This window comes from Taudactylus pleione, unplaced genomic scaffold, assembly GCF_031769625.1.
Source record: "Taudactylus pleione unplaced genomic scaffold, aTauple2 ptg001168l, whole genome shotgun sequence".
Classification (NCBI taxonomy): domain Eukaryota; kingdom Metazoa; phylum Chordata; class Amphibia; order Anura; family Myobatrachidae; genus Taudactylus; species Taudactylus pleione.
The window spans coordinates 581,951-605,532 of NW_028285569.1; the positions used below are offsets into that span (position 1 = coordinate 581,951).

Sequence of the window (23,582 nt, forward strand, 5' to 3'; positions counted from 1 at the left end):
ATTCCATAGTGTCACAGTGCTCTCCCTAGTGTCTGAGCAGCTCTCCATAGTGTCTCAGCAGCCTTCCCTAGTGTCTCAGCAGCGTTCCCTAGTATTTCAGTGCTGTCCTAGTGTCTCATTGCTCTCCCTAGTGTCTCATTGCTCTCCCTAGTGTCTCAGTGCTCCACCTAGTGTCTCAGCAGCTCTCCCTAGTATCTCTAACTGCTCTCCCTAGTGTCCCAGCTGCTTTCCCAAGTGCCTTAGCAGCTTTCCCTAGTGTCTCAGTGCTCTCCCTAATGTCTCAGCAGCTTTCCCTAGTGTCTCAGCAGCTCTCCCTAGTGTCTCAGTGCTCTCCCTAGTGTCGCAGCAGCTTTCCCTAGTGTCTCAGCAGCTTTCCCAAGTACCTCAGTGCTCTCCCTAATGTCTCACCAGCTTTCCCTAGTGTCTCAGTAGCTTTCTGTAGAGTCTCAGGAGCTTTACCTAGTGTCTCAGTGCTCTCCCTAATGTCTCAGCAGCTTTCCCTAGTGTCTCAGCAGCTCTCTCTAGTGTCTCAGTGCTCTCCCTAGTGCTTCAGTGCTCTCCCTAGTGTCTCAGCAGCTTTCCCTAGTGTCTCAGCAGCTCTCCCTAGTGTCTCAGTGCTCTCCCTAGTGTCGCAGCAGCTTTCCCTAGTGTCTCAGCAGCTCTCCCTAGTGTCTTAGTGCTCTCCGTAGTGTCGCAACAGCTTTCCCTAGTATCTCAGTGCTCTCCCTAATGTCTCAGCAGCTTTCCCTAGTGTCTCAGTGCTCTCCCTAGTGTCTCAGCAGCTTTCCCTAGTATCTCAGTGCTCTCCCTAATGTCTCAGCAGCTTTTCCTAGTGTCTCAGCAGCTTTCTGTAGGTTCTAAGTGCTCTCCCTAGTGTCTCAGTGCTCTCCCTGGTGTCTCAGCAGCTTTCCCTAGTATCTCAGTGCTCTCCCTAATGTCTCAGCAGCTTTCCCTAGTGTCTCAGTAGCTTTCTGTAGTGTTTCAGCAGCTCTCCCTAGTGTCTCAGTGTTCACCCTAGTGTCTCAGCAGCTTTCCCTTGTATCTCAGTGCTCTCCCTAATGTCTCAGCAGCTTTCCCTAGTGTCTCAGCAGCTTTCTGTAGTTTCTAAGTGCTCTCCCTAGTGTCTCAGTGCTCTCCCTGGTGTCAGCAGCTTTCCCTAGTATCTCAGTGCTCTCCCTAATGTCTCAGCAGCTTTCCCTAGTGTCTCAGCAGCTCGCCCTAGTGTCTCAGTGCTCTCCCTAGTGTCTCAGCAGCTTTCGCCAGTGTCTCAGCGCTCTCCATGGTGTCTCAGTGATTTTCCTAGTATCTTAGTGCTCTCCCTAGTGTCTCAGCAGCTTTCCATAGTGTCTCAGTGCTCTCCCTAGTGTCTCACCAGCTATCCCTAGTGTCTCAGTAGCTTGCCCTAGTGTCTCAGTGCTCTCCCTAGTGTCTCAGTGCTCTCCCTAATGTCTCATCAGCTTTCCCTAGTGTCTCAGTAGCTGTCTGTAGTGTTTCAGCAGCTCTCCCTAGTGTCTCAGTGCTCTCCCTAGTGTCTCAGCAGCTTTCCCTAGTGTCTCCGTGCTCTCCCTAATGTCTCAGCAGCTTTCCCTGGTGTCTCAGCAGCTTTCTGTAGTTTCTAAGTGCTCTCCCTAGTGTCTCAGTGCTCTCCATGGTGTCTCAGCAGCTTTCCCTAGTGTCTCAGCAGCTTTACCTAGAGTCTCAGTGCTCTCCCTAATGTCTCAGCAGCTCTCCCTGTTGTCTCAGTGATATTCCTAGTGTCTCGGTGCTGTCCCTAGTGTCTCAGCAGCTTTCCCTAGTGTCTCAGCAGCTTTCCATAGTGTCTCAGTGCTCTCCCTAGTGTCTCAGCAGCTATACCTATTGTCTCAGTAGCTTGCCCTAGTGTCTCAGTGCTCTCCATAGTGTCTCAGCGCTCTCCCTAGTGTCTCTGCAGCATTCCCTAGTGTCACAGTGCTCTCCCTAGTGTCTGAGCAGCTCTCCATAGTGTCTCAGCAGCCTTCCCTAGTGTCTCAGCAGCGTTCCCTAGTATTTCAGTGCTGTCCTAGTGTCTCATTGCTCTCCCTAGTGTCTCATTGCTCTCCCTAGTGTCTCAGTGCTCCACCTAGTGTCTCAGCAGCTCTCCCTAGTATCTCTAACTGCTCTCCCTAGTGTCCCAGCTGCTTTCCCAAGTGCCTTAGCAGCTTTCCCTAGTGTCTCAGTGCTCTCCCTAATGTCTCAGCAGCTTTCCCTAGTGTCTCAGCAGCTCTCCCTAGTGTCTCAGTGCTCTCCCTAGTGTCGCAGCAGCTTTCCCTAGTGTCTCAGCAGCTTTCCCAAGTACCTCAGTGCTCTCCCTAATGTCTCACCAGCTTTCCCTAGTGTCTCAGTAGCTTTCTGTAGAGTCTCAGGAGCTTTACCTAGTGTCTCAGTGCTCTCCCTAATGTCTCAGCAGCTTTCCCTAGTGTCTCAGAAGCTCTCTCTAGTGTCTCAGTGCTCTCCCTAGTGCTTCAGTGCTCTCCCTAGTGTCTCAGCAGCTTTCCCTAGTGTCTCAGCAGCTCTCCCTAGTGTCTCAGTGCTCTCCCTAGTGTCGCAGCAGCTTTCCCTAGTGTCTCAGCAGCTCTCCCTAGTGTCTTAGTGCTCTCCGTAGTGTCGCAACAGCTTTCCCTAGTATCTCAGTGCTCTCCCTAATGTCTCAGCAGCTTTCCCTAGTGTCTCAGTGCTCTCCCTAGTGTCTCAGCAGCTTTCCCTAGTATCTCAGTGCTCTCCCTAATGTCTCAGCAGCTTTTCCTAGTGTCTCAGCAGCTTTCTGTAGGTTCTAAGTGCTCTCCCTAGTGTCTCAGTGCTCTCCCTGGTGTCTCAGCAGCTTTCCCTAGTATCTCAGTGCTCTCCCTAATGTCTCAGCAGCTTTCCCTAGTGTCTCAGCAGCTCTCCCTAGTGTCTCAGTGCTCTCCCTAGTGTCGCAGCAGCTTTCCCTAGTGTCTCAGTGCTCTCCCTAATGTCTCAGCAGCTTTCCCTAGTGTCTCAGTAGCTTTCTGTAGTGTTTCAGCAGCTCTCCCTAGTGTCTCAGTGTTCACCCTAGTGTCTCAGCAGCTTTCCCTTGTATCTCAGTGCTCTCCCTAATGTCTCAGCAGCTTTCCCTAGTGTCTCAGCAGCTTTCTGTAGTTTCTAAGTGCTCTCCCTAGTGTCTCAGTGCTCTCCCTGGTGTCAGCAGCTTTCCCTAGTATCTCAGTGCTCTCCCTAATGTCTCAGCAGCTTTCCCTAGTGTCTCAGCAGCTCGCCCTAGTGTCTCAGTGCTCTCCCTAGTGTCTCAGCAGCTTTCGCCAGTGTCTCAGCGCTCTCCATGGTGTCTCAGTGATTTTCCTAGTATCTTAGTGCTCTCCCTAGTGTCTCAGCAGCTTTCCATAGTGTCTCAGTGCTCTCCCTAGTGTCTCACCAGCTATCCCTAGTGTCTCAGTAGCTTGCCCTAGTGTCTCAGTGCTCTCCCTAGTGTCTCAGTGCTCTCCCTAATGTCTCATCAGCTTTCCCTAGTGTCTCAGTAGCTGTCTGTAGTGTTTCAGCAGCTCTCCCTAGTGTCTCAGTGCTCTCCCTAGTGTCTCAGCAGCTTTCCCTAGTGTCTCCGTGCTCTCCCTAATGTCTCAGCAGCTTTCCCTGGTGTCTCAGCAGCTTTCTGTAGTTTCTAAGTGCTCTCCCTAGTGTCTCAGTGCTCTCCATGGTGTCTCAGCAGCTTTCCCTAGTATCTCAGTGCTCTCCCTAATGTCTCAGCAGCTTTCCCATGTGCCTTAGCAGCTTTCCCTAGTATCTCAGTGCTCTCCCTAGTGTCTCAGCAGCTTTCCCAAGTGTCTCAGCGCTCTCCATGGTGTCTCAGTGATTTTCCTAGTATCTCAGTGCTCTCCCTAGTGTCTCAGCAGCTTTCCATAGTGTCTCAGTGCTCTCCCTAGTGTCTCAGCAGCTATCCCTAGTGTCTCAGTAGCTTGCCCTAGTGTCTCAGTGCTCTCCCTAGTGTCTCATTGCTCTCCCTAGTGTCTCTGCAGCATTCCCTAGTGTCTCAGTGCTCTCCCTAGTGTCTCAGCAGCTTTCCCTAGTATATCAGTGCTCTCCCTAATGTCTCAACAGCTTTCCCTAGTGTTCCTAGTGTCCACAGTGCTGTCCTTAGTGTCTCAGCAGCTTTCCTAGTGTCTCAGCAGCTTTCTGTAGTTTCTAAGTGCTCTCCCTAGTGTCTCAGCAGCTTTCCCTAGTGTCTCAGTGCTCTCCCTAGTGGTCTCAGCAGCTTTCCCTAGTGTCTCAGTGCTCTCCCTAGTGTCTCAGTGCTCTCCCTAATGTCTCAGCAGCTTTCCCTAATGTCTCAGCAGCTTTCCCTAGTGTCTCAGCAGTTTTTCCTAGTGTCAGTGCTCTTCCTGGTGTCTCATCAGCTCTTCCTAGTTTCTCAGTGCTCTCCCTAGTGTCTCAGCAGCTTTCCTTAGTGTCTCAGTGCTCTCTCTAGTGTCACAGCAGCTTTCCATAGTGTCTCAGTGCTCTCCATAGTGTCATAGTGCTCTCCTTAGTGTCTCAGCATCTTTCCCTAGTGTCTTAGCAGCTTTCCCTAGTGTCTCAGTGCTCTCCCTAGTGTCTCAGCAGCTCTATCTAGTCTCCCAGCAGCTTTCCCTTGTGTCTTAGCAACTTTCCCTAGTATATCAGTGCTCTCCCTGTCTCAGCAGCTTTCCCTAGTGTCTCAGCAGCTTTCCCTAGTGTCTCAGTGCTCTCCCTAGTGTCTCAGCAGCTTTGCCTAGTGTCTCAGCAGCTTTCTGTAGTGTTTCAGCAGCTCTCCCTAGTGTCTCAGTGCTCTCCCTAGTGTCTCAGCAGCTTTCCCTAGTATCTCAGTGCTCTCCCTAATGTCTCAGCAGCTTTCCCTAGTGTCTCAGCAGCTTTCTGTAGTTTCTAAGTGCTCTCCCTAGTGTCTCAGTGCTCTCCATGGTGTCTCAGCAGCTTTCCCTAGTATCTCAGTGCTCTCCCTTATGTCTCAGCAGCTTTCCCAAGTGCCTTAGCAGCTTTCCCTAGTATCTCAGTGCTCTCCCTAGTGTCTCAGCAGCTTTCCCCCAGTGTCTCAGCGCTCTCCATGGTGTCTCAGTGATTTTCCTAGTATCTCAGTGCTCTCCCTAGTGTCTCAGCAGCTTTCCATAGTGTCTCAGTGCTCTCCCTAGTGTCTCAGCAGCTATCCCTAGTGTCTCAGTAGCTTGCCCTAGTGTCTCAGTGCTCTCCCTAGTGTCTCAGCGCTCTCCCTAGTGTCTCTGCAGCATTCCCTAGTGTCTCAGTGCTCTCCCTAGTGTCTCAGTGCTCTCCCTAGTGTCTCAGCAGCTTTCCGTAGTATCTCATTGCTCTCCCTAATGTCTCAGCAGCTTTTTCCTAGTGTCTCAGCAGCTTTCTGTAGTTTCTAAGTGCTCTCCCTAGTGTCTCAGTCCTCTCCCTAGTGTCTCAGCAGCTTTCCCTAGTATCTCAGTGCTCTCCCTAATGTCTCAGCAGCTTTCCCTAGTGTCTCAGCAGCTCTCCCTAGTGTCTCAGTGCTCTCCCTAGTGTCTCAGCAGCTTTCCCTAGTATATCAGTGCTCTCCCTAATGTCTCAACAGCTTTCCCTAGTGTCTCAGCAGCTGTCCCTAGTGTCACAGTGCTGTCCCTAGTGTCTCAGCAGCTTTCCCTAGTGTCTCAGCAGCTTTCCCCTAGTGTCTCAGTGCTCTCCCTAGTGTCTCAGTGCTCTCCCTAATGTCTCAGCAGCTTTCCCTAATGTCTCAGCAGCTTTCCCTAGTGTCTCAGCAGTTTTTTCCTAGTGTCAGTGCTCTTCCTGGTGTCTCAGCAGCTCTTCCTAGTGTCTCAGTGCTCTCCCTAGTGTCTCAGCAGCTTTCCTTAGTGTCTCAGTGCTGTCCCTAGTGTCTCAGCAGCTTTCCCTAGTGTCTCAGCAGTTTTTCCTAGTGTCAGTGCTCTTCCTGGTGTCTCAGCAGCTCTTCCTAGTGTCTCAGGGCTCTCCCTAGTGTCTCAGCAGCTTTCCTTAGTGTCTCAGTGCTGTCCCTAGTGTCTCAACAGCTTTCCCTAGTGTCTCAGCAGCTTTCCATAGTGTCTCAGTGCTCTCCCTAGTGTCTCAGCGCTCTCCCTAGTGTCTCTGCAGCTTTCCCTAGTGTCACAGTGCTCTCCCTAGTGTCTGAGCAGCTCTCCATAGTGTCTCAGCAGCTTTCCCTAGTGTCTCAGCAGCGTTCCCAAGTATCTCAGTGCTCTCCTAATGTCTCATTGCTCTCCCTAGTGTCTTTTTGCTCTCCCTAGTGTCTCAGCACTCTACCTAGTGTCTCAGCAGCTTTCCCTAGTATCTCAGTGCTCTCCCTAGTGTCCCCAGCTGCTTTCTGTAGTTTTCTAAATGCTCTCCCTAGTGTCTCAGCTGCTCTCCCTAGTGTCACAGCAGCTTTTTCCTAGTGTCTCAGTGCTCTCCCTAGTGTCTTAGCAGCTATTCCTAGTGTCTCAGTGCTCTCCCTAGTGTCTAAGTGCTCTCCCTAGTGTCTCAGTTCTCTCCTTAGTGTCCCAACAGCTTTTCCTAGTGTCTCAGTGCTCTCCCTAGTGTCTTAGCAGCTATTCCTAGTGTCTCAGTGCTCTCCCTAGTGTCTAAGTGCTCTCCCTAGTGTCTCAGTGCTCTCCCCTAGTGTCTTAGCAGCTATTACTAGTGTCTCACTGCTCTCCCTAGTGTCTAAGTGCTCTCCCTAGTGCCTCAGTTCTCTCCATAGTGTCCCAACAGCTTTTCCTAGTGTCTCAGTGCTCTCCCTAGTGTCTTAGCAGCTATTCCTAGTGTCTCAGTGCTCTCCCTAGTGTCTAAGTGCTCTCCCTAGTGTCTCAGTTCTCTCCTTAGTGTCCCAACAGCTTTTCCTAGTGTCTCAGTGCTCTCCCCTAGTGTCTTAGCAGCTATTCCTAGTGTCTCAGTGCTCTCCCTAGTGTCTCACTGCTCTCCCTAGTGTCTCAGTGCTCTCCCTGGTGTCTCAGCAGCTTTTCCTAGTGTCTCAGTGCTCTCCCTAGTGTCTGAGTGCTCTCCCTAGTGTCTCAGCACCTTTCCCTAGTGTCTCAGTGCTCTCCCTAGTGTCTAAGTGCTCTCCCCTAGTGTCTCAGTTCTCTCCATAGTGTACCAAACAGCTCTCCTTAGTGTCTCAGTGCTCTCCCTAGTGTCTCAGCAGCTTTTCCTAGTGTCTCAGTGCTCTCCCTAGTGTCTCAGTGCTCTCCCTAGTGTCTCAGTGCTATCCCTAGTGTCTCACTAGCTTTTCCTAGTATCTCAGTGCTCTCCGAAGTGTCTGAGCAGCTTTTCCAAGTGTCTCAGCAGCTTTCCCTAGTGTCTCAGTGCTCTCCCTAGTGTCTCGGTGCTCTCCCTAGTGTCTCAGTGCTATCCCTAGTGTCTCAGCAGCTTTCACTAGTATCTAAGTGCCCTCCCTAGTGTATCAGTGCTTTCCCTAGTGTCTTAGTAGCTTTCTGTAGTGTCTCAGCAGCTTTACCTAGAATCTCAGTGCTCTCCCTAATGTCTCAGCAGCTTTCCCTAGTGTCTCAGCAGCTTTCTGTAGTGTCTCAGTGCTCTCCCTAGTGTCTCAGTGCTCTCCCTAGTGTCTCAGTGCTCCTCCTAGTGTCTTTGCAGCTTTCCCTAGTGTCTCAGCAGCTCTCCCTAGTGTCTCAGTGGTCTCCTTAGTGTCTTAGCAGCTTTCCCCTAGTGTCTCAGCAGCTCTCCTTAGTGTCTCAGCAGCTCTCCCTGTTGTCTCAGTGCTGTCCCTAGTGTCTCAGTGCTGTCCCTAGTGTCTCAGCAGCTTTCCCTAGTGTCTCAGCAGCTTTCCATAGAGTCTCAGCGCTCTCCCTAGTGTCTCAGCAGCTATCACTAGTGTCTCCGTAGCTTGCCCTAGTGTCTCAGTGCTCTTCCTAGTGTCTCAGCGCTCTCCCTAGTGTCTCTGCAGCATTCCCTAGTGTCTCAGCAGCTTTCTGTAGTTTCTAAATGCTCTCCCTAGTGTCTCAGCTGCTCTCCCTAGTGTCACAGCAGCTTTTCCTAGTGTCTCAGTGCTCTCCCTAGTGTCTTAGCAGCTATTCCTAGTGTCTCAGTGCTCTCCCTAGTGTCTAAGTGCTCTCCCTAGTGTCTCAGTTCTCTCCTTAGTGTCCCAACAGCTTTTCCTAGTGTCTCAGTGCTCTCCCTAGTGTCTTAGCAGCTATTCCTAGTGTCTCAGTGCTCTCCCTAGTGTCTAAGTGCTCTCCCTAGTGTCTCAGTGCTCTCCCTAGTGTCTTAGCAGCTATTACTAGTGTCTCACTGCTCTCCCTAGTGTCTAAGTGCTCTCCCTAGTGCCTCAGTTCTCTCCGTAGTGTCCCAACAGCTCTACTTAGTGTCTCAGTGCTCTCCCTGGTGTCTCAGCAGCTTTTCCTAGTGTCTCAGTGCTCTCCCTAGTGTCTCAGTGCTCTCCCTAGTGTCTCAGCACCTTTCCCTAGTGTCTCAGTGCTCTCCCTAGTGTCTAAGTGCTCTCCCTAGTGTCTCAGTTCTCTCCATAGTGTACCAACAGCTCTCCTTAGTGTCTCAGTGCTCTCCCTAGTGTCTCAGCAGCTTTTCCTAGTGTCTCAGTGCTCTCCCTAGTGTCTCAGTGCTCTCCCTAGTGTCTCAGTGCTATCCCTAGTGTCTCACTAGCTTTTCCTAGTATCTCAGTGCTCTCCGAAGTGTCTGAGCAGCTTTTCCAAGTGTCTCAGCAGCTTTCCCTAGTGTCTCAGTGCTCTCCCTAGTGTCTCGGTGCTCTCCCTAGTGTCTCAGTGCTATCCCTAGTGTCTCAGCAGCTTTCACTAGTATCTAAGTGCCCTCCCTAGTGTATCAGTGCTTTCCCTAGTGTCTTAGTAGCTTTCTGTAGTGTCTCAGCAGCTTTACCTAGAATCTCAGTGCTCTCCCTAATGTCTCAGCAGCTTTCCCTAGTGTCTCAGCAGCTTTCTGTAGTGTCTCAGTGCTCTCCCTAGTGTCTCAGTGCTCCTCCTAGTGTCTTTGCAGCTTTCCCTAGTGTCTCAGCAGCTCTCCCTAGTGTCTCAGTGGTCTCCTTAGTGTCTTAGCAGCTTTCCCTAGTGTCTCAGCAGCTCTCCTTAGTGTCTCAGCAGCTCTCCCTGTTGTCTCAGTGCTGTCCCTAGTGTCTCAGTGCTGTCCCCTAGTGTCTCAAGCAGCTTTCCCTAGTGTCTCAGCAGCTTTCCATAGAGTCTCAGAGCTCTCCCTAGTGTCTCAGCAGCTATCCCTAGTGTCTCCGTAGCTTGCCCCTAGTGTCTCAGTGCTCTTCCTAGTGTCTCAGCGCTCTCCCTAGTGTCTCTGCAGCATTCCCTAGTGTCTCAGCAGCTTTCTGTAGGTTCTAAGTGCTCTCCCTAGTGTCTCAGTGCTCTCCCTGGTGTCTCAGAAGCTTTCCCTAGTATCTCAGTGCTCTCCCTAATGTCTCAGCAGCTTTCCCTAGTGTCTCAGCAGCTCTCCCTAGTGTCTCAGTGCTCTCCCTAGTGTCGCAGCAGCTTTCCCTAGTGTCTCAGTGCTCTCCCTAATGTCTCAGCAGCTTTCCTTAGTGTCTCAGTGCTCTCTCTAGTGTCTCAGCAGCTTTCCATAGTGTCTCAGTGCTCTCCATAGTGTCATAGTGCTCTCCTTAGTGTCTCAGCATCTTTCCCTAGTGTCTTAGCAGCTTTCCCTAGTGTCTCAGTGCTCTCCCTAGTGTCTCAGCAGCTCTATCTAGTCTCCCAGCAGCTTTCCCTTGTGTCTTAGCAACTTTCCCTAGTATATCAGTGCTCTCCCTGTCTCAGCAGCTTTCCCTAGTGTCTCAGCAGCTTTCCCTAGTGTCTCAGTGCTCTCCCTAGTGTCTCAGCAGCTTTGCCTAGTGTCTCAGTAGCTTTCTGTAGTGTTTCAGCAGCTCTCCCTAGTGTCTCAGTGCTCTTCCTAGTGTCTCAGCAGCTTTCCCTAGTATCTCAGTGCTCTCCCTAATGTCTCAGCAGCTTTCCCTAGTGTCTCAGCAGCTTTCTGTAGTTTCTAAGTGCTCTCCCTAGTGTCTCAGTGCTCTCCATGGTGTCTCAGCAGCTTTCCCTAGTATCTCAGTGCTCTCCCTAATGTCTCAGCAGCTTTCCCAAGTGCCTTAGCAGCTTTCCCTAGTATCTCAGTGCTCTCCCTAGTGTCTCAGCAGCTTTCCCAAGTGTCTCAGCGCTCTCCATGGTGTCTCGGTGATTTTGCTAGTATCTCAGTGCTCTCCCTAGTGTCTCAGCAGCTTTCCATAGTGTCTCAGTGCTCTCCCTAGTGTCTCAGGAGCTATCCCTAGTGTCTCAGTAGCTTGCCCTAGTGTCTCAGAGCTCTCCCTAGTGTCTCAGCGCTCTCCCTAGTGTCTCTGCAGCATTCCCTAGTGTCTCAGTGCTCTCCCTAGTGTCTCAGTGCTCTCCCTAGTGTCTCAGCAGCTTTCCGTAGTATCTCATTGCTCTCCCTAATGTCTCAGCAGCTTTTCCTAGTGTCTCAGCAGCTTTCTGTAGTTTCTAAGTGCTCTCCCTAGTGTCTCAGTCCTCTCCCTAGTGTCTCAGCAGCTTTCCCTAGTATCTCAGTGCTCTCCCTAATGTCTCAGCAGCTTTCCCTAGTGTCTCAGCAGCTCTCCCTAGTGTCTCAGTGCTCTCCCTAGTGTCTCAGCAGCTTTCCCTAGTATATCAGTGCTCTTCCTAATGTCTCAACAGCTTTCCCTAGTGTCTCAGCAGCTGTCCCTAGTGTCAAAGTGCTGTCCCTAGTGTCTCAGCAGCTTTCCCTAGTGTCTCAGCAGCTTTCTGTAGTTTCTAAGTGCTCTCCCTAGTGTCTCAGCAGCTTTCCCTAGTGTCTCAGTGCTCTCCCTAGTGTCTCAGTGCTCTCCCTAGTGTCTCAGCAGCTTTCCCCAGTGTCTCAGTGCTCTCCCTAGTGTCTCAGCAGCTTTCCCTAATGTCTCATCAGCTTTCCCTAGTGTCTCAGCAGTTTTTGCTAGTGTCAATGCTCTTCCTGGTGTCTCAGCAGCTCTTCCTAGTGTCTCAGTGCTCTCCCTAGTGTCTCTGCAGCTTTCCTTAATGTCTCAGTGCTCTCTCTAGTGTCTTAGCAGCTTTCCATAGTGTCTCAGTGCTCTCCATAGTGTCATAGTGCTCTCCTTAGTGTCTCAGCATCTTTCCCTAGAGTCTTAGCAGCTTTCCCTAGTATATCAGTGCTCTACCTGTCGCAGCAGCTTTCCCTAGTGTCTCAGCAGCTTTCCCTAGTGTCTCAGTGCTCTCCCTAGTGTCTCAGCAGCTTTCCCTAGTGTCTCAGCAGCTTTCCCTAGTGTCTCAGTGCTCTCCCTAGTGTCTCAGCAGCTTTGCCTAGTGTCTCAGTGCTCTTCTTAGTGTCTCCACAGCTTTCCTTAGTGTCTCAGCATCTTTTCCTAGTGTCATTGCTCTTTCTGGTGTCTCAGCAGCTCTTCCTATTGTCTCAGTGCTCTGCCTAGTGTCTCGGCAGCTTTTCCTAGTGTATCAGTGTGCTTCCTAGTGCATTAGTGCGCTCCCTAGTGTCTCAGCAGCTTTCCTTAATGTCTCAGTGCTATCTCTAGTGTATCAGCAGCTTTCCATAGTGTTTCAGTGCTCTCCCTATTGTCTCAGTGCTCTCTCTAGTGCCTCAGTGCTCTCCCTAGTGTCTCAGCAGCTCTCCCTAGTGTCTTTAGCAGTTTCCCCTAGAGTCTCAGTGCTCTCCCTAGTGTCTCAGCAGCTTTCCTTAGTGTCTCAGTGCTCTCTCTAGTGTCTCAGCAGCTTTCCATAGTGTCTCATTGCTCTCCATAGTGTCATAGTGCTCTCCTTAGTGTCTCAGCAACTTTCCCTAGTGTCTTAGCAACTTTCCTAGTGTCTCTGTGCTCTCCCTAGTGTCTCAGCAGCTCTATCTAGTCTCCCAGCAGCTTTTCCTAGTGTCTTAGCAACTTTCCCTAGTATATCAGTGCTCTCCCTGTCTCAGCAGCTTTCCCTAGTGTCTTAGCAGCTCTCCCTAGTGTCTCAGCAGCTTTCTCTAGTGTCTCAGCAGCTTTCCCTAGTGTCTCATTGCTCTCCCTAGTGTCTCAGCAGCTTTGCCTAGTGTCTCAGTGCTCTTCTTAGTGTCTCAGCAGCTTTCCTTAGTGTCTCAGCAGCTTTTCCTAGTGTCAGTGCTCTTTCTGGTGTCTCAGCAGCTCTTCCTAGTGTCTCAGTGCTCTGTCTAGTATCTCGGCAGCTTTCCCTAGTGTATCAGTGTGCTCCCTAGTGTATTAGTGCGCTCCCTAGTGTCTCAGCAGCTTTCCTTAATGTCTCAGTGCTCTCTCTAGTGTATCAGCAGCTTTCCCTAGTGTATCAGTGCTCTCCCTATTGTCTCAGTGCTCTCTCTAGTGCCTCAGTGCTCTCCCTAGTGTCTCAGCAGCTCTCCCTAGTGTCTTTAGCAGTTTTCCCTAGTGTCTCAGTGCTCTCCCTAGTGTCTCAGCAGCTTTCCCTAGTGTCTCAGTGCTCTCTCTAGTGTACCAGCAGCTTTCCCTATTGTTTCGGTGCTCTCCCTAGTGTCTCAGTGCTCTCCCTAGTGCCTCAGTGCTCTCCCTAGTGTCTCAGCAGCTCTCCCTAGTGTCTTAGTAGTTTTCCCTAGTGTCATAGTGCTCTCTCTAGTGTCTCAGTGCTCTCCCTAGTGTCTCAGCAGCTCTCCCTAGTGTCATAGTGCTTTCTCTAGTGTCTCAGTGCTCTCCCTAGTGTCTTAGTGCACTCCCTAGTGTCTCAGTGCTCTCCCTAATGTCTCAGCATCTTTGCCTCGTGTCTCAGTGCTCTTCTTAGTGTCTCAGCAGCTTTCCTTATGGTCTCAGCAGCTTTTCCTAGTGTCAGTGCTCTTTCTGGTATCTCAGCAGCTCTTCCTAGTGTCTCAGTGCTCTGTCTAGTGTCTCGGCAGCTTTCCCTAGTGTATCTGTGCTCTCCCTATTGTCTCAGTGCTCTCTCTAGTGCCTCAGTGCTCTCCCTAGTGTCTCAGCAGCTCTCCCTAGTGTCTTTAGCAGTTTTCCCTAGGGTCTTAGTGCTCTCCCTAGTGTCTCAGCAGCTTTCCCTAGTGTCTCAGTGCTCTCTCTAGTGTATCAGCAGCTTTCCCTATTGTCTCAGTGCTCTCCCTAGTGTCTCAGTGCTCTCCCTAGTGTCTCAGCAGCTCTCCCTAGCGTCTTAGTAGTTTTCCCTAGTGTCATAGTGCTCTCTCTAGTGTCTCAGTGCTCTCCCTAGTGTCTCAGCAGCTCTCCCTAGTGTCTTAGTAGTTTTCCCTAGTTTCATAGTGCTTTCTCTAGTGTCTCTGTGCTCTCCCTAGTGTCTTAGTGCTCTCCCTAGTGTCTCAGTGCTCTCCCTAGTGTCTCAGTTGCTTTCCCTAGTGTCTCAGTGCTTTCCCTAGTGTCTCAGTGCTTTCCCTAGTGTCTCAGTGCTTTCCCTAGTGTCTCAGTGCTCTTCCTAGTGTCTCAGTGCTCTCTCTAGTGTCTCAGCTGCTTTCCCTAGTGTCTCAGTGCTTTCACTAGTGTCTGAGCAGCTTTTCTTAGTGTCTCAGTGCTCTCCCTAGTGTCTCAGTGCTCTCCCTAGTGTCTTAGTAGTTTTCCCTAGTGTCATAGTGCTCTCCCTAGTATCTCAGTGCTCTCCCTAGTGTCTCGGTGCTCTCCCTAGTGTCTTAGTGCTCTCCCTAGTGTCTCAGTGCTCTCCCTAGTGTCTCAGTTGCTTTCCCTAGTGTCTCAGTGCTTTCCCTAGTGTCTCAGTGCTTTCCCTAGTGTCTCAGTGCTTTCCCTAGTGTCTCAGTGCTCTTCCTAGTGTCTCATTGCTCTCTCTAGTGTCTCAGCTGCTTTCCCTAGTGTCTCAGTGCTTTCCCTAGTGTCTGAGCAGCTTTTCTTAGTGTCTCAGTGCTCTCCCTAGTGTCTCAGTGCTCTCCCTAGTGTCTTAGTAGTTTTCCCTAGTGTCATAGTGCTCTCCCTAGTATCTCAGTGCTCTCCCTAGTGTCTCGGTGCTCTCCCTAGTGTCTCAGTGCTCTCCCTAGTGTCTCAGTTGCTTTCCCTAGTGTCTCAGTGCTTTCCCTAGTGTCTCAGTGCTTTCCCTAGTGTCTCAGTGCTTTCCCTAGTGTCTCAGTGCTCTTCCTAGTGTCTCAGTGCTCTCTCTAGTGTCTCAGCTGCTTTCCCTAGTGTCTCAGTGCTTTCCCTCGTGTCTGAGCAGCTTTTCTTAGTGTCTCAGTGCTCTCCCTAGTGTCTCAGTGCTCTCCCTAGTGTCTTAGTAGTTTTCCCTAGTGTCATAGTGCTCTCCCTAGTATCTCAGTGCTCTCCCTAGTGTCTCGGTGCTCTCCCTAGTGTCTCAGTGCTCTCCCTAGTGTCTTAGTAGTTTTCCCTAGTGTCATAGTGCTCTCCCTAGTGTCTCAGTGCTCTCCCTAGTGTCTCAGTGCTCTCCCTAGTGTCTCAGCAGCTTTCCCTAGTGTCTCAGTGCTCTCCCTAGTGTCTCATCAGCTTTCCCTAGTGTCTCAGCAGCTTTCATTAGTGTCTCAGTGCTCTCCCTAGTGTCTCAGTGCTCTCCTTCTAACAATATTGTATCATTAGAATGAACAGTCTCCTTTACTCCAATAAGGTGAGATATACTGTGAATTAGCTGGAGGGCACTACCCTAAGCAGTGTGAGCTGACTTTCTGCCTTACAGTTGTAGGGTTCGATAGCCCCTGACTGTCTGACTGACTGCAGTACCTTTATATAGACTCACAGCCCATCTGTGTCACTTGCAAATGTAGTCTGACAGGTCTAACTGGGATCTGAAAATCAGTAACCAAAAATAAGTGCCTCTTGTAATGCTGATGACCTGGAGAGATGCACCCTTGGAATCCCAGTGTCATAATGCACAACGATATCTATTACCTGCATATAAATTTCATATATATATATTTTAGGGATGTGCGCCTGACCATTTTTGCTGGATTTGGCTCTGATTCATCGTCTGCCGATTTGCCACACAGTGCATCAGGTCCCTTCCCCCAAAGCAAGCAAGAGCCTCTCATTACCATAATAAAGGACGCTCTGTTAATCCATATACTGTAAGCAGTTAGCTAAAGGTCTGCCCTTACATGTACATCACTGTATTTTGTACAATACAAACAATACAATGTCTTGTGCATTGTGGTTTCATGTAAAATACAGCTAGGTGGCATAGAGTAGCATACAATAGAAATGGCAGGTGGTGGGAAGTTGATGAGAATCTACTGTACTAGTTTAAACTTACTTAATAATATTGAACTTCAATTGCTCGATATTTATTTAATGCTGTGTGTGCATCGATACCTGTATGTGTTGGTATAAATGACAGAATTCACACACCACCAAGTGATTTCTGTGTAATCCTGTTGTGAATATTTAAACAAAAATTAAAATAATAAAAAAATGAACAATTGTAGCCTTCCAGGCTTCGATCCTGGGATGCCCACACTGCTTTGTGTTCTAACCACTACACCACAGACGCCTGCCATAACGAGTGACGCATCTGTGTGTAATGAGTGAGCGTCGTGCGTCGTACTGTACGTGGATTTCTCCAGGTGAGCTCTTTCTCTTGGTCAAGTGGAGAGACCAACCATTCTCCACCAACCAAGAGAAAGAGCCCGCGTATATAAGAGCAAGCAGGGCGATCTTGCAAAAATATGGGTACCGCCGAACCATCAGGTCACTCCAAAGGCGTTGGTCTGATTGTTGCTGTCACAAACTCACAGGCAGATTGTGGATGCTACCCGTATTCAGGGAATTGGCTAGACCTATTCCTGGGGAGCGGAGTCTAATGTGCCGGCGGTTTTCACCAGGGACCCTCACAAGAAGGTATGGACTTGGCTGCATCCGACACACAGGTTGCGGCCCTCAGGTTAGGTTTCCCTATACAGGTGCTGGCAACATGATTGATATACAGGAGACTTGAGCGTAGTTGACTAGCCGGGTCAGAACCAAACAGACAAAACGGTACCAGGGAGCAGACGTAAATGGGTCACAGGGAATAGCCGAAGTCAGAACCAGATATTAATGCAGAACCAGGGGTCAGGCAGAATCTGAGTCATGAACACGCCAGGGGTCAGAACCAATAGTCAGGATACACACAGGAATGCTGGAGTATGGTAATGGAGCCTATACTCTTGCACTGGAGTGCTCCCAGGAACTTCTTATATAGGTCAGAGTTCAAAACTAGCCCCAATCAGCGCTTCCTATTATGGTGCCTGTCCCTTTAAATCTTTTAGCAGAGCGGCATGCGTGCTCCTAAGGAAGCCCCGGCCACCTGCACACAGCTGCCGGGGGAGAAGAGGAGCAGCTGACAGCAGGTGCCGGAGATCTCCAACCCACTGTCACACGCCAGCCAGGACTCCAGCATCACTGGACCAGGTAAGAGCGACCTGGATTCGGCGGCGCCGTGACAGTTGCGCAGGGATGCGCCTCTGCTCCGTCACATCAGGAGGTGCCTCCAATGCAGTAAGTACAGTATTGCTGTACAATTACATGAATTACAGTATACAATACAATAACAAATACAATGCACTACTGTGACATACAGTACACTGCACTGTAGGGTGTTGGATATCTGACAATGACTGACAGTTGTTACCACACACTCACATGACTGGCAGAGATTTGATTGACAGGGTCATTAGATCTACATGGATTAAAGGTGCCTGTCCCTTTAACTCTTTTAGCAGAGCGGCACGCGTGCTCCTAAGGAAGCCGTGGCCATCTACACACAGCTGCCGGGGGAGAAGAGAAGCAGTTGACAGCGGGTGCCGGGGATCTCCCGCCCGCTGTCACACGCCAGCCAGGACTCCAACGTTGCCGGACCAGGTAAGAGCGACCTGGATTTGGCGTCATTGTGACATTACCCACCCTTCTACGGGTGGGCACCGAACACCCCACAAATGGCTTGCCAGGGAACTTTTGATGAAACTTCCGAAGGAGTTGGGGTGCATGAATATCTGAAGCCCTAACCCAATAACGCTCTTCAGGACCGTATCCCTTCCAATTCACCAGGAATTGAGCTGCACCTCGGGACATTCTGGAATCTAGAATCTATTTGACTTCATACTCCTCTTGGTGATCCACTGGAATTGCAGTTGGAGGGTTGCACTGTTTCTAATATCGATTAAGCACCAATGGTTTCAGGAGAGAGGTATGGAACACATTGGGAACCCTAAGAGTACCAGGAAGTTTTAAACGAACAGCCACTGGATTGATGACCTGCAGAATCTGGAAGGGACCAATGAACCTAGGAGCAAACTTCATGGTGGGAAACTTTAATCCTAAGTGTTTAGAGGATAAGCAGACTTTATCACCAGGATTCAGTACAGGACTCCTTTTCCTTTTCTTATCTGTCACCCGCTTATACCTAGAAGAAGCTTTACACAAAAAATGTTTCACCTCCCTCCAAATCCTGAAGAAGTGACTCGCTGTGCCACCAACAGCTGGGAGAGACACTGACTGAACAGCAGGTACTTCTGGTATCATGGGATGTAGCCCATACTGAATGAAGAATGGAGAGTATCCCGATGACTCATGGTACAAATTATTTTGAGCAAATTCAGCCCATGGCAACAAGGAAACCCAATCATCTTGATTAGCTGAGACATATATCCGAATTAATTTTTCCAAATCCTGATTTACAAGCTCCATTTGACCATTGCTCTGAGGATGGTACACAGATGAAAAACTCAAGTTGATATTAAAGCATTTACAAAACACCCTCCAGAACCTGGAAGTAAATTGTACCCCATGGTCTGAAACAATGTCTTTGGGGAACCCATGTAGCTTAAAGATTTCCTTTATAAATGCCTGAGCCAACTTTGGAGCCAACGGTAACCCTCTTAATGGGACAAAGTGAGTGACCTTGGAGAACCTGTCCACCACTACACAGATTGTATTGAACCCCTGGCAGGAGGGCATGTCTGTTATAAAGTCCATGGATATATGGGACCAAGGACGATCAGGTATTGGAAGTGGACATAAAGACCCCGAAGGATGTTGAGGAGGCACCTTATGCTGAGCACAGATAGTAGAGGCTGCCACAAAGTCCTTGACATTATGACGTACAGTCGGCCACCAAAAACTCCTAAGGATCGGTCCAAAGTTCTCCCCATTCCTGCATGACCTGAAAAATTAGAAGAATGGACCCACTGGAGTAACTTAGACTGGAGTTCGGGTGCTACAAATGTTTTCCCTGGTGGGATTTTGACCTTAGTGACTGCAACAAAGCACCCAGGATTTAAACTTGGTTTGTCTTCCTTTACTTCATCCTCCTGGGCCACACTCAGTGCTCGAGACAGGGCATCAGCTTTTACATTCTTGCAACCTGGATGATAGGTAATAACCAAGTTAAAATGGTGAAAAAACAGGGACCACCTGGACTGGCGATAATTCAGGCAATGCGCAGTTTTGAGATAAGTGAGGTTTTTGTGATCTGTGTAGACTGTCACTGGAAAGGTAGCCCCCTCCAGCAAATATCTCCACTCTTGCAACGCTAGCTTAATGGCAAGTAATTCCTTATCCCCAACTGCATAATTTTTCCCTGGAGCAGAAAACTTATGAGAAAAGAACACACAGGAGTACCACTTGCTCCACTCATCCTTCTGTGACAGTCTGCCCCAACTCCCACCCTGGAGGCATCCACCTCCAAGAAGAAAGGCAGATCACAGTCAGGTTGTCTTAGAATAGGGGCTGACATGAAGCACTGTTTTAAAAGAACAAGGGCCTCTTCAGCTGCGGAAGACCATCTCCGAGTATCTTGTCCTTTGTTGGTGAGTGCAGTAATTGGAGCTGCTATGATTGAGTAATTCTTGATGAACTGACAATAGAAATTGCAGAATCCCCGGAAGCGTTGTATTGCTTTCAACCCAACAGGGCGAGGCCAGTTAGCAATGGCAGCTAGCTTTGCAGGATTCATCTGAAGGCAGGAACCAAAAATAAATGTATCCCAGAAACATTAGCTCCTTTTGCTCGAAGGAACATTTTTCAAGTTTGCAAAACAGCTGGTTGGCCCGAAGTCATGTTAGCACTTCACACACATGCAGGCGATGGCTTGTCAAATCCTCTGAGAATATTAGGATGTTATCTAGATACACCACAACGTATTTATAGAGCAAATCCCTGAAGATGTGATTCATATATTTTTGAAGACAGCTGGAGCGTTGCTTAACCCAAAAGGCATGACTAGGTACTCAAAGTGACCATCACGAGTATTGAAGGCTGTCTTCCACTCATCTCCAGCCCGAATCCTGATCAAATTGTAGGCCCCGCGAAGATCTAGCTTGGTAAAAATCTTTGCTCCTTTAATTCGATTGAAAAGTTTGGATATCAGAGGTAATGGAAACCGGCCTTTGATGGTAATAGCATTCAGGCCCCGGTAATCAATGCATGGTCTCAGGCACCCATCCTTCTTTTTGACAAAGAATAGACCAGCACCCGTGGGTGATTTGGACTCTCTGATGGACCCATGTTCCAGATTCTCCTGGCTATACTCAGTCACTGATAGGAACTCAGGAAGTGAAAGAGGAAAAGTTCTTCCCTGAGGTGGCTCTTTCCCAGGTAATAGATCAATATCACAATCCCAGTCTCTATGAGCTGGAAGTGTCTCAGCAGCCTTCTTACTAAACACATCTCAGAAGGACCGGTATAAAGCTGGAAGCTGAACTTCTGGAGAGATGACTGAACTCCAAATGGCTCACTGGGGAGGTTTGATGGACGACAAACAGGAGCCATGGCATCGAGGACCCCACTCCAGAATTTGAGGTTCCTCCCAATCTAGCACAAAAGAATGTTTGCGAAGCCAAGGAAGACCCAGGATGACAGGATTCTCAGCTGATGGAAGTATGTAGAATGCAATTGATTCTGGATGGAGAGCCCCTAATGCATGATAACTTCTGTTGTCCGATAGTGGATGGTCACTGTAGGAAGTGTATTCCCATCCACCCCAATGATACTGAGAGGTGTTTGAAGTGATATAATAGGAATTCCCAGCTCTTGAACTTTCTTAGCCATAATTAAGTTGCCATCGGCACCTGAGTCCAGGAAAGCCCTAATGACTTCAGAAAACTCTCCCAGGACCAGGGTCACATCAGTGGAGAATTGAGGAACTACTCGGTTCTTTGGGGTGTGTTGAAATGTACCCAATCTGACCACCCCTCGATCAGTTAGGCCTTCTCGTTTCCCGGACATTTAAGACAGCCAGAGAGAAGGTGACCTGGTTCACCACAATATAAACAAAGTCTGTTTTTAAATCTCATTTCTCTCTCTGCGACAGGAAGGCAAGATTTCCCAACCTGCATGGGCTCTTCTGGAGGTTCCACTGGTGCCGTGAAATGTGGAGCGAGCTTAAAGGTAAACCAATGAGACTGTTCCTTTTCTCTTGTCCTCTCCCTGTGGCGTAGATCCACCCGGATACACAGGGAAATCAAGTCATCCAAAGAAGTTGGCAGTTCCCTGGATGTGAGCACATCTTTCATCTGATCGGACAAACCCTGCATGAAGGCGGCAACTAAAGCTACATTATTCCATCCCAATTCTGAAGCAAGGGTACAGTACTGCACAGCATATTGTCCTATAGATTGATTGATTGTCTTGTTTCAGCTGTAGGATAGCCGATCCCGCAGAGGTTACTCGACCGGGCTCATTGAAGACCCTCCGGAAAACCTTCAGGAACTCTGCGCTATTGTTAACCAGAGGATCATTTCTTTCCCATAAAGGAGAGGCCCAAGCCAAGGCCTGACCGGACAGCAGCGAGATCACGTAAGCCACTTTCGTCCTTTCTGACGGGAAATTTGCGGCTTGAACCTCAAATTGAATTGAGCACTGGTTCAGGAACCCTCGACAGTCCTTTGGGTCCCCATCGTACTTCGTGGGTTTCGGAATGCGTAATGGTGCAGAAGCAGTTGCGGCCTTTACAGTCACCGTAGGAGGTGGGAATGATTGTGACGGTGCCGGCTGAGCGGCACTGACTTGTTGCATTGAAGTCTGGAGACACTGCATAATCCGGGCTTGATCTTGTTCTTGCTTCTCGACTCTAGCAAGTAGGTTCTCAAGTAAGTCTTGGGGCAATGGGTTACCAGCAGCATCCATGTTTTTGGGCCAGAGTATTCTGTCACAAACTCACGGGCGGATTGTGGATGCTACCCGTATTCAGGGAATTGACTAGACTTATTCCGGAGGTGCGGAGTCTAATGTACTGGCGTTTTTCACCAGGGACCCTCGCAAGAAGGTATGGACTTGCCTGCGTCCGACACACACAGGTCGCGGCCCTCAGGTTAGGTTTCCCTATACAGGTGCTGGCAAGTTGGTCGATATAGAGGAGACTTGAGCGTAGTTGACTAGCCGGGTCGGAACCAAACGGACAAGACGGTACCAGGGAGCAGACGTAAATGGGTCACAGGGAATAGCCGAAGTCAGAACCAGATATCAATTGCAGAACCAGGGGTCAGGCAGAATCAGAGTCACGAACACGCCAAAGGTCAGAACCAATAATCAGGATATGCACAGGAACGCTTGAATATGGTAATGGAGCCTATACTCTGGCACTGGAGTGCTTCCAGAAACTTCCTTTTATAGGTCACAGTTCAAAACTAGCCCCAAAGAGCTCTTCCTATTACGGTGCCTGTCCCTTTAAATCTTTTAGCAGAGTGGCGCGCGCGCTCCTAAGGAAGCCCCGGCCCCCTCCTCACAGTCGCTGGGGGAGAAGAGAAGCAGCTGACAGCGGGTGCCGGAGATCTCCCACCCACTGTCACACGCCAGCCAGGACTCCAGCGTCGCTGGACCAGGTAAGAACAACATGGATTCGGCGGCGCCGTAACAGTTGCGGAGGGATGCGCATTGTCTCCATCACATCAGGAGGCGCCTCCAATGCAGTAAGTGCAGTATTGCTGTACAATTACATGAATTACAGTATACAATACAATAACAAATACAATGCACTATTGTGACACACAGTACACTGCACTGTAGGGTGTTGAATATCTGACAATGACTGACAGTTGTTACCACACACTCACATGACTGGCAGAGATTTGATTGACAGGGTCATTAGATCTACATGGAGTTAAGGGCGACACACTATTGGTTGACATGGCTTGTTTGTATAGAAAACCTACAGTAACACAAGGCAAGTTGATCCACCATACTACAGTATATTTGGTCGTCCAATTTCATCCATTTTTATCTATTGCCATGTTGGCAAATACTGTGTGTGATCAGGAGTCACAGTCAACCATTTTTCCAAGTGGATTTTATTCCTTGTATACCAAATTTATATTGACCTACTGTATACACTGTTTATCTGTGCTGGCCCTGCCCCCTTTAGGTCTGACATTATTATGTCAATGGACAGATTCAGGGGTCTATGTACTAAGCAGTGTTAGGAGATAGAGTAAAAAGTGATAAGGTGCCAGCCAATCAGCTCCCTACTGCCATCTCACAGGCTGTGTTTAAAAAATGACAGTTGGGAGCTGATGAGTTACTGGTCATGAGAAATCACTGTAGTGTCCTAGTCTGGGACAGCGCTGACATTGATGCAAGTTTGCGCTTTAAATTATGTAATGTAATACAGACATCCCACGTTCTCTGTGTTTGACTCCTGACCCACTGGGCATGTGCAGTGCTGTGATCTTCCACATGTCATGGCATACTGTAGCGCTACATGGTGTACTGTATGGCTTGGCTCCATTGGGCATCTGCCAGAAATCCCATTGCAACCCCTCCACTGGGCATGCACCAGAGATCCCATTTGTAACCCCTCGGAGCTGGCTGACAGACACCACAGCGCCAACCGTGCAGACATTGACGCAAGTTTGCCCTTTAAATGCACAGTCAGTTTGTAATGCAGAGACCTTTCTCTCAAACAGAGCCCACTACCAGTTACAGGTCATGAGAAATCACTATAGTGTCCAAGTCTGGGACAGTGCTGATATTGATGCAAGTTTGCACTTTAAAGTACATACATCCCACTTTCACTGTTTGACTCCTGACACACTGGGCATGTGCAGTAGAAATAGACTTGAAACACCATACTGTAGCATGACTAGCTTTGTGCTACGTGGGTACTGTATTGGAGCACCAAACACCATTTTCTTGAGCACACAGTGGCATAAAATAGCATTGAAATGCCAGGTGGTGGGAAGTTGTGGATAATGTATTGAATACTGAATAAATGAAGATTTAAAAAAACAAAAACAAAACAAAACTATATTTTCAAGGTCTCGAACCCACGGGACAAGAAGATGGGAGAAGCAGTGAGAATAGGCATAAGCTCCCTATGCCACACACCTCATCCCATTACTACAGTAGTTCCTAAAGTAATGAAATCACTATAATGTCTAAGTCTGGGACAGTGCTGACAGTACTTATATTGGCGCAAGTGTGCAATTTCAACCGCACAGTCAGTGTGTAATACAGAGCTTAATGATTTCAAACTTTATTAGACATTCTTCTACCGCTTTATTATACATTCCTAATTCCATGTGGAAAATGCTGTACTACTGTATAGTGTACTGAATCACCGCTTCTGTCAGCCAATCATCGGGCGGTGATACAGAACATGCATTGGAAATCAGATGCATGCGCTGTGTAATTTAGGAAAAGTGACACCTGGTGGACAAAAAGTTGTATTACATGTTATGAC

At 49.0% G+C, this 23,582-nt stretch overlaps 1 protein-coding gene across 1 annotated transcript in view; it reads left to right on the forward strand.

Annotated features, from left to right (window-relative positions):
* LOC148453343 (cytochrome P450 4B1-like) overlaps window positions 1–23,582 on the forward strand; it is a 208,016-nt gene that overhangs the window by 124,571 nt on the left and 59,863 nt on the right. The gene's annotated exons all lie outside the window — the stretch shown is intronic.